A 19626-nucleotide genomic window follows, 5' to 3' on the forward strand; every position below is an offset into this window, starting at 1 on the left:
ATTTTCGTCTCGGTTCTCAGATCTGTTCATCAATATCTCATATTTATGATTTATTCTTTCAGATATGTTTCATGAAAAGTCCAAAAAATCTGTAGATCTGAAAAATATTTCCAGATCTTGTCGATTGAAACCTAAGAGTTTCATAGATCTAACAAATATTTCCAGATCTGGTCGATTTAAACCCAAGAGTTTCATAGATCTGAAAAATATATACTCCCATATACGTTTGTTTTGGCTTTAAAAATTCACAAATATAAAAAGGCTATTCTAGATCTATAGTTATTTGCTTGATTTGTTCCCTTTTTTCTTCATGTTTGGGTTTATAACAAACTCATGACTGAAGGTCCATCATTATCACTGGATCTAGAAGAAAGGGATATAAGTGACATATTATTGATGAGACACATTTGAAATGATGTGACATATCGTATAGTACAAACCAATAATACTCTATACCTATTATTGATGAGACACATTTGAAATGATGTGACATGTCAGCCTTCTGTCACTTTCAAGACAACACAAATAACTTTAATATGGGGTTAGAATATATATATATATATATATAAAAAGCCATTTTAGTTAATGGTACAACACCATTTTAGTATCTATGGCAATCAAGATTTTAATTGTAGTTGACCCGCGAGTCAGAACCGCGCGTTAACACTAAGGCTTCTGTATCGCAACTAGCAAGCATCTCATGCACACTTCTGTCTATTTTTATAACGAGCCGCATGCGCGTTCCAGCGATTCACGCAATAGTGGGCCGCATGCGCGTTAAACGATAAATGGTGGATACCATTCCGCAACCATGAGGGCGGGCTCTCGCGGATTACCATTCCGCATCCATGCATGCGTGTTGGTGGTTCAACGTCACACCGGGCCGCATGCGCGTTCCCGGCGATTCAATTCCGCGCATGCGCGCTCCAGGCGATTAAACTCCGCCGCGACTAGCCATTTGCGTTTTGGCAGACCAAAAGACTTAGCGGATTACTTGTTATGGAGAATCATCAACAACATGGCGAGCCAAAAACACGGGTCACAACTGACATTGGCGGATTACTTGTTATGTACGCTCCGGCATACTTAGTATAGTTTCAAAAATCGAGTGCAAGATGTGACGCTCTGAAACATCCAACATGTGACGTAAGCACTTTTTGCAGGCACGTTTCGACGTGCTAAATCTGTCACTACGACCTCATGCGGGTTCCTACGTGTCAATACCGACCATTATGGGCTGCATGCGTGTCATGGAAAGTTAGCAAACACCACCAAGGGTCGCTTACATGCTCAAAGGAACCAAGCTAAGAGAACGCAATTCACTGACACGCAACCGCGGATTAAATCCCGGCAACCGCGGGTCATACATGAGTTCAAGCGAATCCCTCCGAGAATGAGACATGCATGTAACGTGAAAGTATTCCGGTGGGAAAATACCTCGCGTTGGGAGGCTAATGCTAAACGCTAATGCTAACGCTAACGCTAATGCTAAGCTCCATCCACCGCGGGTCAATTTTGGTCACCGAATGTTTCTCGCAGGTTCAGCCGGATAAGCTCGGTGGCTGCGGATCAAATCTGGTCACAGCGGGTTACATACAGGCAATGGCGGGCCAATTATGGCTTTCACTTGCCGCGAGAAAGTTTTCGGTAGGTCAAACCCGGCTTCCGCGGATCATGTAAAAACCCCGGGAAAGCTACTGCGGGTCAATGCCTCCTCCCGCGAACTTTGTATAAATTCCGGTGGTCCAACTTTGGTTACCGCAGGCTTGAAATCTGGTCAATGCAGACCATGCACACTTGTAACGTAAGCAATCCCGCATGCGCGTTTCAACGTACTAACTTGGTCACCTTGGCCGCATGCGTTTTCCGACGCGTTGATACCAACCATCGCGACCACATACGCATGGAAGGACAACAATACTCATGATCAGAGAAGTTCAACTCCTGGCACCGCGGCCTCCATGCGTGCTGGTTAAAGACCATGGCGGGTTACAAACTAAGACCGGTGGCAAACAACCGCTACTGCGGACCACATGAGTGCAAGAAAGATCCGAACTTCAGTCTCCACGCGCACATGTAAGCTCAAGAAGATCCGCACCCGCCAACGAGGGTCATATACGCTCCCCCGCGGACCGAATTTAGGCCCCGCGGGTCGCATAAGCGTCAAGGAAGATTAACTTCAGCTCCCGCAACCCTCATACGAGTTCCGGTGGGTGTAAAAAGGCTCCTACGGGCCATAAAAAAGCTTTGGCGGGTCACATACGACTCCCGCGGGTCGCAAGAAAAGCTTCTGCGAGTCACAAAAGCTTCCGCGGATTGATTACACCATATTGGCGGGTCATTTTCTGTCTTCCGTAAGCCGCGAAAAAGCTTCCACGAGTTGATTACGACTCCCGTGGGTCGCAAGAAAAGCTTCCGCGGGCCGCGTAAAACTTTTGGCGGATCACATACGGCTTCCGCGGATCGCCTAAAAAGCTTCAAACAAAGCAATGGTGTATCAAACACGACTTCCGCGGGCCGCGAAAAACTTTTGGCGAGTCACATACGGCTTCCGCTGATCGCCTAAAAAGCTTCAAACAAAGCAATGGTGTATCAAACACGGCTAACGCGGGCCGCGAAAAACTTTTGGCGAGTCAAACCCAGCTGTCGCGGACCAAGTGAACGCTCCAAGCAAAGAAACAGGGATCATTTCCGGCGCTCGCGGATCAAGTGTAATCTCAGGCGTTCTCCGATAAGCCATTGAGGGTAACTTATAAACAACGCATGTTACTTACGCCAGTCAGAGGACACCGAGGACAAGCACCACGGGTCAGTATTACGTGATGGCGGGTCAATATTAGTTTTCGCAGTTGCCATCCATACCAACTTTTGCGGGTCCTTAGCACGCGCTACACGGGTCAGTACCCGTTTCCGCGCCGATTACAAGCGGGCTTCATTCGGTCATGCTACAACATCCTCTCCAAACGATTTTGGACAGAATAACAACTTATCTCAAACCTCTTCAATTAAAAGGAAATCCAGGTTTGTTGTTGATCTGTTTCAAATAAAAGAAAATATGACGGTGTATATACAATATATATACATGGAAATGACATGAGGATAACATGTTAGTGGGTGGCTTTTTAAAGAGAAAAGGAATTAATATCCCATTTTTACAAACACCCCCTCCAACTTTCATCATTATTTATTTCATACCGTTATAAAATGTGTGGATACTTAAGTCATGTCTTGACACAATTTCCATTTTTATTAAAAAAAAATATTGTATACTTGTTTATGAAATGAAATGGACGATGTCATAGACTTTACTAATAAACGTGTGTATTACCAAATCTTTGGGACGATTATTAGTAAAAAATGATTATGAGAAGTTATTTAATCTCATATGACAACAAGTATCATTTTTGTGCATGATATAAAAAGTTGTTAATACTCGTTCGCGCATGTGATTGAAACATTGTTAGCAAGTTTATTATTACAAGTTCAATGCTACTAACATTATTTAGCAACAATGAACTGGGGGACTATCATGGTATTTCACCACTACATTATCGCGATGGAAGACATCCGAATATTAGGTTGGGCACACCTCATAATCCGCCCAAGGATGGGAACCTTATAATACACCCACATGGCAACATGCCAAATTTATGACATACGTGTCATCTTTGGATGAAAGACGTCCAAATATTAGGCTGGGCACACCTCATAATCCGCCCGAGGATGAGAACCTTATAATACACCCACATGGCTACGCGCCAAATTAAGGTTGGGAACCCTTATAAAAAACCCGCATAAAGGTTGGGGACCCTTATAAAAACCCCGCTTATAGGTTGGGGACCCTTATAAAAAACCCGCATAAAAGTTGGGGACCCTTATAAAAAAACCCACATAAAGACTGGGGACCCTTATAGAAAACCCAACGGCCGCTCGCCGAACATAAAGGTTGGGAACCCTTATAAAAAACCCGCATAAAGGTTGGGGACCCTTATAAAAAACTCTCATAAAGGCTGGGGATCTTTATAAAAAACCCAACGGCCGCTCGCCGAACATAAAGGTTGGGGATCCTTATAAAAAACCCAACGGCCGCTCGTCGAACATAAAGGTTGGGGACCCTTATAAACCCATATAGCCACGCGCCGATCTCAAAGGTTGGGAATCCTTATAAATCCATATGGCCACGCGACGAATTAATGACACGCGTGTCATCCTATGATAAAAAGGCTCGCGTGCGAAACTCGCCATCATGATTTAAAACCTCTTACAACCAGAAGCAAAGTAGACGCACATGCAAAAGGTCATAATAAAAAGCATTGGGTCAAAATAGCACTACTCCTCACTCTCGAGCATTCCTCATAAGACCGAACTTCACAAAACCGTTTGCACGCCCAGGAGAAGCACTTGTGACACTCGACAATTTCAGGTTAACTCCGTTAATCCAAACTCCGTCAATTCAAACTTAAGATCACTTGATCTATAACGCACATCTCATTACATTTAAACTAGGGTTTTAAATGACGCTTGACAATCACTACACATGTAGTCTTTCGGGATTGCACCGAAACGCACACGAGTCGACTTAAACCATTGGTGAACAAACGACAAACATCAAAACAATAAATATTTGATAATAATGTGTTAAGTTATATGCTACTTGATATTTATACATAGAACACAAAATTCAAGAGTCAAGGGTTATTAATTATACTAGATATTGAATAACAAGAAGTAGAGGGACTTAAGTGTAACAAGTTAATATTTAATATTAATAAAAACCCTAACCTCCCTCCCTCTCCCTCACAACCGATCACCCCCCCCCCCCTCCCTCTCTTCTTGGCTGCCGTAAACATACACACATACAAGGATTTTTCAAGCTTTTGTTGAAGAATTAAGGTGCTAATAGGTAATTAACTACTTCTCTATGAATTCTATGTGTTTAATTTTGATATTGAATGGGTTAATCAATACCCTAGATTCTTGAAAGTGATGATTAAGATGAGTTAGGGTTTGATTGTGTGTTTGATGATGAATTGCTAGTGAATTGATAGCTAATTGCTTGTTAATTACTTGTTCTTTGATTTTAAACTTTCAAGTAAAACCCTAACTATGTGTGTAACGTAAAATTGATATGCATGGTTGGTAAATATTGTGTCTAGAGTGTTATATGCATGGATTATGGTTCATAGATTGTTGTTATGTTGAGTTTTGATGTAAACTGGTACTGGACAGATTGTTAAATTGTGTTTAGACGACTGTAACTGGATGTTAATTTGGTAATTGGTCGAAATTATTAACACTACAGTGTACTAGGTTGAGTCTAGTTTCTAAAGAGTCCAAATTTATAATTTTTGGACGTGTAAAAGTTAACTTTTATTATTTTACAAAACTGTAGTGCAAGTCTGAATTGTGAGGTCTGCTGTTAAGCTGTTTTGAAATTACCATATCTCATAAACTACAAGACCAAATGGGTTGGTTCCACTTCTGGAAGTTAAAATTTTGAGTTAAGAATCAAACCCAATTGGTCTTGCATTAATTGAATTTACCATTTAACGGAAATAACGAATATCATTCTGTTGCGCATGATTTTGACTGCTGTGAGTTTACTGTAATGTTTTGATTATTGTGAGAAATCTATGTGGAATAAAAATACAATAAAAATAGTTCTAGAAACCTAGCTCAAGTGTGCTTCTGTGACGATTTTTGGTAAATTAATTGATATGTTATGATCTGTTGAATTGAGTAATCTTTCCAAGTAGAATTCTGTCTTGATAAAACTAGTGCTGAACTATGTGAAAATACATGAAACGTGTTGGTTGATCGATATTTGCTATGTTTTTGACTAAATTGCCCTTGTGGGGAATAATTACTAGTAATGTACAATGTTAGTACTTGATACTTATGTAGTTTTTTACACATGTAACGTGTCACCAATGTGTTTGTCGAGTCACACACAATTCACAAACGAAACACGAAACATATCTCATGCATAGGTATTATGTGCCGAGTCTAGAGACTCAATAATAGTTCCAACACTTAGAAAATCTCATTCTTGTTTTAGAGCGCTAGTGAGGATTTCCTGTGACGCGCATCTCTCGGTTGACTTGTTTTTGAATTCTTCTCAAACAGTGAGTTTCACGTTCCCCTTTTACTCTTTTAAACGCTTTTTACTTAGGGGAGATAACATACTCCAAAACGCTTTAGATTTTGTTATTAGTTATATATCACTTGTAAGGCTAAGTGGCAAACGAACCAACTAAAGTCCTTCATAACATCAAATCGTTTAGTATTTGTATAATAGCGAGTCACTGTTGAGTAGTACTACTGGGTTTGACAAACCCCACCCAACTCTAAACTTGATGGCAGGTCGAGTGGGTGTAATCTTGGCTAACACATTTTCCATGGTCGTGGTAGACATGGTGGCAAGGCAATTGATAAACAGTCAGCTTCGGTGTCGAACACTTAGTAAATACTTGTCTTATAGGCTAGCTACCTATTGATATATAATTGATTTAACACTATCTGGTAACGCAAACGCAAATGCAAAACGCAAACACTTAAACGCAAACATTTTTTTTTTATTTATATATGTGAACTCACCAACCCTGTGTTGACACTTTTAGTATGTTATTCTCAGGTAGCCGAGGCGGGCGCGCGGTATAGGAACATGCATTTCATTGAACACTATCGTTTTTGCAAACTTGTTTTTAAACTGTTATTAATTGAGTTTTAAGTCGTCCTACGTGACGCAACACTTGGTTTATGAATTTACGCTTCCGCACTTATTTAAACTTAATGTTTCGTGGTTTGAAAACTTTATTTATGGGGTTTGATTATAACTAATGATTCCGATCCTGTTAGTTCACACCCCCTGACGGTAAAACTCCGTTAGTGGATTTTGAGGGTGTGACAGCACTGGACTGGGGGGGAGTTGTAGGTGTAGGGTACGTCAAACCCGGTACGACCTTTTATTTATTATATTGTGTATTATGTTTATTACATTATTATTATTGTCTACTAATTAGGCACATTGGGCTGGGGGTTTGTGGAGGTAACCCCTAACCGGGCCTGGCCTAGTAAAGGTTAGGGTTCATGATGGTAGCCATGGAGTCCCTATATAAAGAGTATTCATCATTCATTTGAAGGACCTTCTCTTGGACCCTTGGCTCCCGTACATATTTTTGTGTCTGTAAACAAGAGTTCATTCTTTTAGTAGTCACCTCCACTCCCCCATTTTCTATGGCAGATCTGAACAACTTGAGAAGAATATCAAGATGGTGGTTCGTTCATATCGAAGACCGGAGAGCTTGGGCTTGGATCCGACCCGGATCCATTCCATTTTTCTTCAAGAAGTTTTTCAGGATGATGAAAGAAAACCATATCAAAAAATCCATCATTCATTTCATCATCATCCCAAAGTCCTTCTATTGTGAATAATCACTTAAAATGTTGCACAACATATGATAATTATGGGCATATTGCTATAAACTGCAAACATAGACACAATCGAATCAGATTCTATAAATTTAATCCTCAGTTGGACAATGATTGTTGGAATTATAATCTTATACATATTAATCAATAAAGGAGGTAGTTTTATAGTGAATAAATTAACTAATTTTAAAACAAATATCAAAAATTTTGTTACCTCACATGATTGTTGGAAATAAAATAGAAGATAAAACTATCTCTATTGACAAATTAAAGATGAAGCAGTCTTGGCATCTTGTTTCTATTTAATTTTCTATTTTATGACTATTGACAACCCGGGCGGATTTACCTAATAGATAGGGGGTGCACGGGAAACCCCGAGTTTCGAAATTATAGTGTAATGCTATATATAAAATCTGGACTGCACCCCATTATAAAATTGGAGTGCACCATCTAATCAAACTTGAAAAGTAGTAGAGTGGCTAAGGAATTGGTTGATGATGTGGATGTCAAGTGTTCGATTCTAGTTGTTGGCCGGTATTTTACCGTCCACTATGACTTACCTAATATTATTAATATTTTTAGTATTTGTAGTTATATTCTCTTAAAATTATTTTTGAATATTTCACACACTTGTGCCAACAGTAACTATTTTGTGGACCAGTTTCTTGTATTTGTTGGGATTCAATGGTGGTTCGGAGAAAACAGTTAAACAATAAAAACCCGTTTTAATATATATTAGATCCGTTTAAGTAAATAATAATCATATTAATATATAAAATGAACCAAAAAACGCAGCGGAATAAGCGAGTAAAAACGAACCATTGACTCGAAACCTGAACTAGGATCTTCGGTTACAACTAATACGAGTACGATTAAACGAACAAACAACCATAGATAAAAGTTAGTGTTTATACCTCGGTTATACACAACCGGTGAGACACTGAGTGATAACGAAACGAGCTAGGATCGACACAAACAAGCACCAAGAATTCCGGTGGCTGCAGGTGGTGGCGGACGGCGGATCTGCGGCGACAGGTGGCGGCGCAACAGCGATTCCGGCAAGGCAGCAGCAGCAACGCTTCACGGTAGTGGTGGCCGGAGCAGCAGCAGACGCCGGACAGCAGCTGTGGACAGCAACAGCGGCCGGAAACAGTAGCAGTGGTTGCCGGAACTAGACGGCACTTGGTGGTGCTCGGCAGTCAACAACAGTAACAATAGCAACTGTATAGCAGTAGCTGCTGTTGTTATTCCGGTGACCGGAAAAACGAGGGTGGAGTTCCGGCGAGTTGTTGAGGGCTGCAGAAGATGGCGGTGGTTTTCCGGTGGCCGGAAAAACGGCCGGCGGCAGCTGGAAGTGTTAAAGATGCTAGGGTTTTTAGTTGGTGATGATGATAATTGGATCAAAATATTATTATTCTATATATATATATATATATATATATATTTATATATATATATATAGTTAGGCTTTAATCAATATTAAACCCAATGGGCTTAGAGCCCAAAGCACCAAACTAAAAAGCCTATAATCACCGTTAGCCTTATTCAATCATGTCTAGCCTAGTTAACAACTTAAGTGGGCTCGGTGTTCATTATTATCGGTGTAACTCTTACCAGGTCACAATCTGGTCGGCCCGTGTTGACTTGACCCGAACCGACCATTTTTCCAACAGTCTCCCACTTGGACGGATTTGGATCAAGTAGCACAACGCTGACAGCTAGAGGCGTTCTAGCTACACATAGCTGTCCCCAACCAATTATGACATTTTTAAAATCATAACCAAAATATCTTGAAATATCTTATTGCAAGATAATGAATTTATAGTAATCGTTGTCATCTATCCTTTATGTGTAAGACATCAATTGAACAATGAGACATAGATCAAATCAATCTCATATAGTGTTCAATTATTGTAGTTCTCGATATAGAGTCAAAGTGGTCCAATCAAACACACAGTAAGTTTGGGTGAGGCCTCACACTTTACCAGTTTGAATCAACGAGGGCGCCAAGATGTCTAACTGTTACATCTTATGTAAGAGTACAGAATCCCATCTTGAGTACATACAACTCCCATTGAACTTCAGAATATTCCAAATCAATGCCTTTATGACTAGCAGTTACACAACAGCGGTTAACATGATCAAAGAATATTCCTCGGTAAACGAAAGTTCCAATATGTATCTCAGGTTTAAGGATACTAAATGAGCATACTATTATCAAAACGTCTTATGATCAATATCCATGAAGATGATTTGATGCGAGTTACATCCAACGTCATTCATAATGAGGTCTGTGAGTTTGGAAGTCAACTCCTTGAGTCCAAAGTCAGAATAGTCTTAATTCAGAATCGTTCCCACGAGTCTGACCGACTAAGGATAATTTAGAATATAATATTCATGGATTAAACGTATTAAAATAGCACAGTTGTATCATTCAACGGTTGCATTTAACCATTAAATCAAAAGTGAACTTAAAAGTACAACTGTTTAAATGTTCATACATCCAAATACTAAATCAAAATAAATCACTAGCAAGTCTAAGCCCGATAGCATCTCTATGCTGATCATGCTTGTCCTGAGTCATCGGCTTAGCGAATGAGTCAGCTAGTTTTTGATCTGTGTCTACTTTGCTTATCACGATGTCTTTATGTTCCAGTAATTCTCGTACATAGTAGAACTAAAAATGTGCTTGGCCATGTGATGAAAATTGGGCTCTTTGGCTTGAACAATAGCACCTATGTTATCACATATTACGTTGATCATTTTCCTAAGCTTGGAACCAGATCGAGGTTGGCTATGAATTTCTTCATCCAACAAGATTATGAGCGAGAAATATATCGGTCATTCTGGAAGTTAGCGTCAGTGTAACACCTTACAGTGAGCTCCTCTTCCACTCCTCCAAACGCGCATACAAGACGTCAGGTCTAGTGCATAATATAACGTACATGACAGAGCCAATCACTGAAGCATATGGAACTACTTGCATGTGCTTTGTTTCAATGTCTGTTGCCGGAGATTGTAATTTGCTAAAATGATTCCTTTAGCAATGAAACAGCTCCTATCTTGGAGTTGTCCATTGAGAAGCGTGTCATGCCTTTGCTTATGTATGTACTTTGACTTAGCCCTAGAATCCGCTTAGATCTATCTCGGTAGATCTTGATTCCCAGAATATAAGCAGCTTCACCAAGATCTATCATTGCGAAACAAGATCCCAACCAGTGCTTAACTTCCTTAAGCATTGGAATGTTGTTTCCAATTATCAGTATATCATCCACATACAGGATGAGGAATGATATAGTGCTCCCACTAGCTTTTCTGTAAACACAAGTCTCATCTTCATTTTTGATAAAACCAAACTCTTTGATTTTCTCATCAAAATATAGATTCCAGCTACGAGATGTTTGCTTGAAAATCCACTTGCTCCCTGTTGCCCGACCTTCGGGGGGTAGCTTAATCAAGTTTAAGACTTGATTGTCATGAATAGATTGCATCTCGGCGTTCATGGCATCTCGCCATTTCTCATATTCCGGATCCAAGATTGCATATTTGGAGTTAGTTGGTTCGTCGCCAGACTCGGCTACTAATAAGACTTCTGGACCATCCAGATGCCATAGGTATCTAGGATTTGGTGCGGGAGTTCTACTACTTCTGCGAACGCTCATGTTCATGTCTGATGTATCAGCAACAACAACTTGTTAATCAGACGCTCCAACTTCCTCAGCGGTTGTTTGTGGTTATTGAATTTCTTCAAGATCGACAATGTAATCTCCAGTTCCTCGATCGAGAAATTATTTCTCGAGGAAATGGCCTTTCTTCTTGATAGAAATCATATTTGTATCAGAATGAAAGAAGTAATAACCGCTTTGGTTGTAGTATTTGACGAATGCGGGAGGCGGTCATAAGGGCGAAACTCCAAAAGGAGTAAGGCAAGTTAGTTCTACACAACATCGATCGAACCATGTTTAGCAAAGTTCGATTCCTCCTCTGGCTCACGCCATTATGTTGGGGTGTGCCAGGTGGAGTGAGCTGTGAAACAATTCCACGCTCTTTTAGATGAGTAATGAACTCTGAGCTGAGATACTCTCCACCTCGATCTGATCGAAGTATCTTAATGGTTTTACCCAGTTGGTTTTCCACTTCGTTTTGAAACTCTTTGAACTTTTCAAAAGGTTCATGTTTGTGTTTCATAAGATACACATAAGCATATCGACTATAATCATCGATAAAAGAAATGAAGTATCTTTCATGGTTTCTAGACATAGTTCTGAAAGGTCCACATACATCAGTATGTATGAGTCCTAACAGATCTCTTACTCGTTCACTTTTATGCGTGAAGGAGTCCTTGGCGAGTTTGCCAGCTAAGCAAGATTCATAATCGTCAAAAGAGTCCGGTCCTGTGATTCAAGAATCCCTTGTGATTGGAGTCTTTTAACTATTGCCTTGCTTATGTGGCCAAGTCGGCAATGCCATAAAAATGTATCATTGAAGCCAGATCGGATACGTTTTGAAAGATTATATACGTTATTGTTAGTTTGAACATCAGTCTCATAAATACCATTTCGAGGTTTAGCCTCAAAATAAAAGATATCATTCAAGTAAGCAGAAATATCCATGCCATTTAAAACGTACTTAAAACCTTGTTCAAACAACAATGAAACTGAAATGATGTTTCTGGTCAAACCAGGAGCATACAAACAATTATTCAAATGAAAAAAAACTAGGCCAGATGGACAAGTAAAATGAAAAAATCCAGTTGCCAGAACTGGTACTCTCTTCTCATATCCAACGATGAGTTCCATGCTGCCTTTATTCAGTTTCCTCCACTTCTCAGGCTCCTGCAAGACATTAACGATGTGGAAAGCACATCCGGTATCAGCAAGGTATTCAGGATAGTTTCGCATCCAGTGTCCCATTTGGTTGCATCGGTAGCTGTTGGATCCCGTAGGTGTATCAATCCAGTAACAATAACAATAACAGATCTCAGATCTATGCATAATCGATTAATACTTTAACTATAGATCTAACTCATAATTACGTATGATTAAGTGTTGTTTGTGTTTATATATATTATTAGTATCAGTAATTGTATAATATTAAGGTTGAAGATCGAGAGAGGATTTGGACAGCGTCTCGTTAATTAAACTCTCAAAAATTAAATTAAGAGTGAACAGTGTTCACTATTTATAGAAGATAGGTCTGGTTCGCTAACATCCCCTAGCGAACCAGATGCTACTTTATTACATACATTAATAAGACGAAACACCCCCTGATTCGTTTACATTCCCTAACGAATCAGGGGAAACTTAACTTAAGGACTAGTTCGCTAAACATCCTTAGCGAACTGGCCTAATACATTAACGAACTACATGAAATAATAATTGTTTATTACATAAAAATAAACGACAAATACGTTAATGACAATTACAAAGGCTCAAGATGCAAAACCGTGCACTAACAGACACCCCCTCGTCTTGAGCTCTTTGTCTCTAAGTTACTTGAAGTGCTTGGACCGCCAGTCTCTGCAGCTATGAATTCCATTTTCATGACAAACGCGCATAACACGCTGGAATTGCATAGCCAGGTCGTAGTCTTCATTGCGCTCGATCAGAATATTTTTCCTGTGTAGCACGTCATTTTCTGTTTCAGATAAATTAACCAACCACATTGGGTCGATTATCTTGATAAGTTCAGTTTCCAGTCCTTTACCAAGTACAATGACGGCCTCGCCCGTACGATTGTCATAGTACCAGCGGTTGAATGAGAGATGCATTTGTTGGGGCATTGTCTTCACCGACACTTTCTTCATCGTCTTCGGCGGTTTTACTTTAAGAACAAGTTTCTTCCACCGAGTTTTTGGATCAATCTCGTCAATGCGTTTACGTTTCAGGACCTGGGGCTTGAAAAACTTGAACCCATGATTAACTTCGAACAGCAAGTGTTGATGAAACCACTCAGCTGTCCGGATGCCACCACGATTGATAAACGGACGCCTCGTGAGGGTACGAACATCCCAACGCGGTAGTGTAAGAACATCCATTATCTTCTCGTAGTACTGAACTCCTTTTTCCCATTTAACTATACATACCTTAAGCTCGGAATCGTATAGCCATGAGACGATATCACCATGAACCTTGGATACAGTCTTGAAGGTAGTTACTTGATTTTCTTTGACCCATGCAGCTGCTATATCTTTCCGTTCTTGATCAACAAATCTATACGCCTTGATAATCTTACCCGCAGCTTTAAAACTGAACCATTTAGCAATATCCTCATCAGTTAGGTTCACAATTGATTCAAAACGAGTATCCACAACTTTCTTTCCCTTAGTCATCTTCTCCAAATCATCCTCAGCTGCTTTAAAATTCTGCTTATTAAATATCGGAGCACCTTGATCAACGTTCGTGTGTTTATACAAGTCAGGGTACTCCTCAGCAGTAACATCTTCCATCTCAACATCCTCGTCTTCATAGATAAAATCCGTGTTCATTTGAATAGACGGATCATCCTCTATACCTTCCTCATTCACCACTTCGATATCAGGCTCAGCTTCTAACACAGTCAACTGTTCGTCATTCAACCCAAGCAGTATGGAAATCTGCTCTCGTGTCAGAGACCTGTCAACAAACTCACCCACCTCTATCTCATCCTTGTTCACCATACTTCTAATCACCTCCTTTCCATCTATAAATATTACCGTGTCAGCTTCAATCATCTCAATTGGTTTATCAACCGAATAATCACGATAAACAACAATCTGTTTTTCAGAATCGTCAACCGAACTCGTACTCGCACCTGAAGCAGGGTCTTGAGTTTGTTTAGGCTCACCACCAGCACCAGACTCATCATCATCAAGATCTTCCTCATTAATCTTGATCTTCTTCAAGGCATCATCTTTGCATGTCAATTGCAAAATCAGATCCTCTTGTTCTTTCAGTTTCACCCCCTGAGACTCAACAATCTCACGTAGGGCCTTGGTTTCCTTTTGACAGAAAGAAACATAACTGATTAGTTTCTTCTGATTCTCCATTAAGCGTTCTTGATTCAATAGATCAACAGACATCTGATTCTCATACAAATGCAACAGATTCAAAAGCAATTATGTTTGACGATTTGGTGGCAAGCATGCAAGGATGGATGAACTGGTTGGATTGGACCTTGAGGCCTTGTAATTCTCATAAATGAGAGGTCATTAGGAGGAGGAGGTCTCATAGATGTTGTTGGAGGAGCTGTAGCCACTGTAGCAGTCGGCAAGGGTATTTCAGTTAACGTTGATTGAGGAATCATACCCAACTGCTCATGTGGAACCATCGTCGTTGTTAAAGTCATCGACGGAGTGCTAGTTGTAACCGGCACTACCGGGCGTTGAGGCGTTGGTTGACGAGGTGATGGCACACCAATGATTACACCAGCCCCAGCAGACACACGTCGCTTCTTTGATGGCTCACCAGTTGCCACATCTTTCCCTTTTCTCTTTCTTTCTAGTTGAGCAGCAATGGTGGCAGCTAATGCAGCATCAACTGCGGCCTGTAGCTCTCTAAGAGTTGCATCACCAGTACCATCATTTCCACCATCATTACCCCCATCACCATCATTCCCATCATCACCATTTTTCACACCTTCTCCTTCCTCACGCTCGGAATCTGAATTATCATGAATCCAGTGATCCTTGGAAGGACATACATAATTAGGATTAACGATATGACCAATCATTTGTTTATCTACTGGCCTTGCCTTTCGATAAATCGCCATTCTACGTACTGTGTCGGCCGTCATGTGTTCTATAGGAAACTTGTCATTCACCAAGGTCTGATCAATAGCTAAATTAGGTATCAAATATTGAATAATCAATTGCAAAAACCGAGGATACATTAAAAATTTCTTATTCTGGTCCGTCTGCTGAACTTGTTCTGTCAGATGATCAAATACAAGCTCGGAGTAGTTGAATGGCTTGTTGAGGATTAAAGCCACAAAGGCTGATTGCAAACTGAGTCAACATTCATCAAAACCACCACGACGACCACTCATGCAATGAATAAGAACATGGAGAAGATACTTTTAAGGTGGGTATAATCCATTCTTGTTCAACATAGATTTATAAATATCTCCACCATAACGCACACGTGTAAACAAACCCTTGACCAGTTGCCTATCAAATTCACTCGGGTTGTCATCAGTATCAGCAAATCGAAGCACACGCCTAATTACTTCAATATCAATTGTAATAGGAGTTTCATTAATTGTGGCTCGAATATGTTTTTCCTCCTCAACATACTCAGCAGTATCCCAAAACTGCCTAATAATACTCAGATACACCTTAGGTCGAGAAGTGATGGCGTAATGTATCATTGATCATCTTAGAAAAGTCAACATATCTCCAAATGTAGCAACATCAGCAACATCTTGATCAACATAGGCACAGATGTTATGTTTCTTATCAAACGGTAATAAAATAACATCGTCATGCTGTTCCTGAGGAGGTTGCTCTTGTGGTGGTTGTTCTTGCTGCCCTTGATCAATAGCAGGTTGTTCTATTTGTTCTTGATCAGCAATCGGTGGATCTTGATTCACTTGTTCAGCCATATTACTGAATGAATATAAACCAAGATAAGTAATGTGAAAAGGTGATATACATACATATATATATATATATATATATATATATTTCTAAATGGTGTATTTAATTTTATATGATATGTGGAATTAACTTATTTACGCGTTTAGACGGTTGGAGTAATTTTATTTTCATTAAAATGTAATCTTAAAAATGAACAAATTACTAAAAAAAATGTCATTCGTGTGAAATATTATTCTGATTCGTTACCATCTAGTAACAAAACCAGCAATTCGCTATCAGGTAAATAAGTGAACGAAGTAGATCAAGCGAATTACTATTCCTAAGGACGAACTAGGATCTAGTTCGTTATAAATTAATGAATCCTCATCTGATTTGTTAACTAGTTTATTCGTTGATCTAGTTCGTGTTTTTCCTTAACGAATTTGACACGAAACAGTTCCAAATCGCTAAGGATCACGAATGGCCAATAATTAGACTCAATGTTTGACTTGCATAGTCAAAGTCAAAATAGCATAAGAACACCGACGGTCAATATGACAAATCCTGGTTCAATAACCCAAAGAGAACATCGAGTAACCAAAACCACAGATTTATCCAACTCGGAATCACAATACGAAGCTCATGGTGTTAAGATTGAGGCTTAACACCTTGAAATAAATACGAATAATCGAAGAGTTAAACAGAGCCTAAAACCCCGATTACATACACATTCAATCAACCCAGCAAACAAAAATCAAACATCGATTAATGTCTACCAAGGGTTTCGGAATCACATTCCGAACACAATGAACCCAAAATGATTAACATTAACACAATATATCAAAAATAGATTAGGGTTTAGAACACGGAAAACCCTTTGAACACCAAAGTCCATAATTAGTGTATTAAAACACCATCATTTTTTGACGAAAACCACATCGTGGTGATCGTTTATACGTTAGAGTCACAATGATATCCTTGAAATGTCAAAATTTGAAGATCGAAAATCAGAGGAAAAATTTTGAAAAGGGTGACTTTAGGTTGAAGGAAGATGGTGAATAGTGAATGACTATTCGTGTTTCTGTCCTATATAGCCTAACACCCCCCCAAGGCGAATCAAACGATTCGTTTAAATTTTAAATAACGAATCAGGGAAATAATTATTCCAATTCGTTAAAACAGAATAACGAACAAGATATGTATTGTAGTTTGATTCGTTAACAATGTATAACAAAGAAGAGATGATTCGTTACAGAGTGCGGAAGCGAAATTAGGTGAGCGAACTAGAAAGTAGTCCACTAAAGAATCACCTAGTTCGTTATTCATACTTAACGAATTAACTTTTAAGGAATTAAAAATTTTATTTAATTTTAACTCAAATAAATAAATGAATTAAATAATGAATAGATTTAACTTAAAAGAAATACCGAGAACCTTTTATCCCAAAAATTGAATACTTTAAAAACGTTTCACTTTTACGAAACATAAATTAAATTATTTAAATAATAAGTAAAGAAAGAAAGAATTATCTTTTTGTGTTTTGTAAAAAAATTATTTAATATAAAATATTTTTGGTATTTTGTAAAATTTTTTAAAGAATGTACGTACAAAGAAGTATCCGAACATTTTGAAATTGAACAATCTTTTTGTGTTTTTCTATGATTTAACAAAAGCAGTACATATTTTTGTGTTTTTGTTGGGTTTGAGCAGAGAATCATATTGACCAAATTGCCCTTCCATCACAGTTTTATATTTCAGCGATATTATGACTGGCGTTAAGTCAGTCGTTGGTATTGTTGTCCACTTAAATCTAATAACAAACTTTCAAGTGTTTTTGTGATATGATTAATTGGTTCAATTAAAGCACAGAATATCAGAAACTATCAGCCTCTAATCTCGGTTCAAGCTTAATTTGATTTTTGCCAAATCACCCCAACTTGACTTAAACCATTATAGTGTTGATCAAAATTTTTGATACCAATTGAGAAATTTGAGCAATGCATCAAGTTTCTTTTACTGTGAGTGAGTATGCACGAGTCCATCTGTCGGCTTACATACATTGTGTCCCCTGGGGTCCGTTTCTTAATGGTATTAAGACGCGCGCAAGGGAGGAACAAACGTATGACTAACAACGGGATTTTGATCAAGTCAGTAATTTGGAAGTTTGTACTAAGTACAGCAGTGATCAAGTTTAATGACTTTGGGTTTGCTCTAGAAACCGAGTGAAATATTCATGCTTATGAATACCCAGATGATTAAACCGCATAAAGACTCACAGTGTCCAGAATCCTAACGCTTGTTATTTGCTTTATTATAATTTTTTGGAGATCAACAACTATAAGGCTTGAGTATGACTGGTTATTACATTTCTGTCATCCTCACCGAGACTTGTTCTAGAGACTAACACCCCTTTCAATTTGGCGTTTCTTTATGTTTATATCACATACTTTACTCTACTTGGTTGTTTTAAGACCTACCAATGCACCAATGCAATTAAGCACACAGTCTTTTAAGCTTACTTTTTGCTGGATTTGGAGTCAAGATAATCAATGTACTATCATTTTCTCTTTTTGCTTCAAAAACTCAAAATTTTGAGGAGCATAAAACAAAATAAAGATAAATTTAATCGCCTCAGTTAACTTAAGTCTATAAATAAATGGCTGTTCTATCAATTCAACAAGTGAATAATAGGATCAAGACATTCAAGCATGCTTCACAAACTTAAATAACTGACATAATTTTCAGCGAGAAAATAATCTAAAAACGCATCACGAACGCCCCAACTATTTTCCATTATCAAGTAAATGGCTAACCTGAACATTTACAAGTAAATGTCAGGACCAAACATATACACGTACATGCCCTTCAAATGTAGATAATTGACATAATTTTCAGCAAACGCATACAAAAATCTTTTTGGTTTTTCTCTATACATACTTTAATAAAACAATATTTTTGTCTTTTTCAATTTTCTTATAAACAAAATAAACTTCACAGTCTTTTTGGATTTTCGGATTTTTCTGTACAAACTGAAAAATACATTCTTTTTGGATTTTCAAATTTTAAAATGGTTTTTGTTTTTTTTAAAATATTTAAAATGAAAAACATTAAAGAAAATAAAACCATCTTTTTATATTTTTTTTCAGGAATTTTTTTAATGTTTTTTTTTGTATTTTCTAGTTTTTCACCCCCTAAAACCAAAATAAATTTTAAAGGAAAAATGACATAAAATAAAGATAGTCATCCTTGTTTAAGGATATCAGCGAGGGTCTTCAATCCGTTTAAACCAAGCAAAAATTTAGAACGCGTTTTGTCAAAAGCTTTGGTAAACAGATCGGCTTTCTGAAAGTCAGTATGTACTTTATCAAGGTCAATCAACTTCTTCTCAAAGCAATCCCGTATAAAGTGATATCGAATTTCGATATGTTTTGTATTCGAATGTTGTACGGGATTCTTTGTGATAGAAATTGCAGCAGAATTATCAATCAGGATAGGAGTAGTAAAAAACTTCAAACCGTAGTCGCGGAGATGTTGTTGTATCCACAAAACCTGGGAACAGCAACTCGAGGCTGCAACATACTCAGCTTCGGCGGTTGAAGTGGAGTCCATTGTCTGCTTCTTACACTGCCAGGAAACAAGCC

The 19626-nt window shown here is 38.6% G+C and overlaps 1 long non-coding RNA gene across 1 annotated transcript; it reads right to left on the reverse strand.

The window, feature by feature from the left end:
• Positions 1-3444: 3444 nt before the first annotated feature.
• LOC143598970 (uncharacterized) lies at positions 3445-4267 on the reverse strand. The gene is made up of 3 exons (XR_013147219.1): positions 4115-4267; positions 3706-3731; positions 3445-3589 (listed from the first exon to the last, which is right to left on the reverse strand). It is a non-coding gene; the product is annotated as an uncharacterized LOC143598970 (long non-coding RNA).
• Between the last annotated feature and the right edge of the window lie 15359 nt (positions 4268-19626).

The sequence above is a fragment of the Bidens hawaiensis genome, unplaced genomic scaffold, assembly GCF_021521415.1.
Source record: "Bidens hawaiensis isolate Kalapana, Puna unplaced genomic scaffold, B.hawaiensis_p1.1 tig00051323_1, whole genome shotgun sequence".
NCBI lineage: Eukaryota > Viridiplantae > Streptophyta > Magnoliopsida > Asterales > Asteraceae > Bidens > Bidens hawaiensis.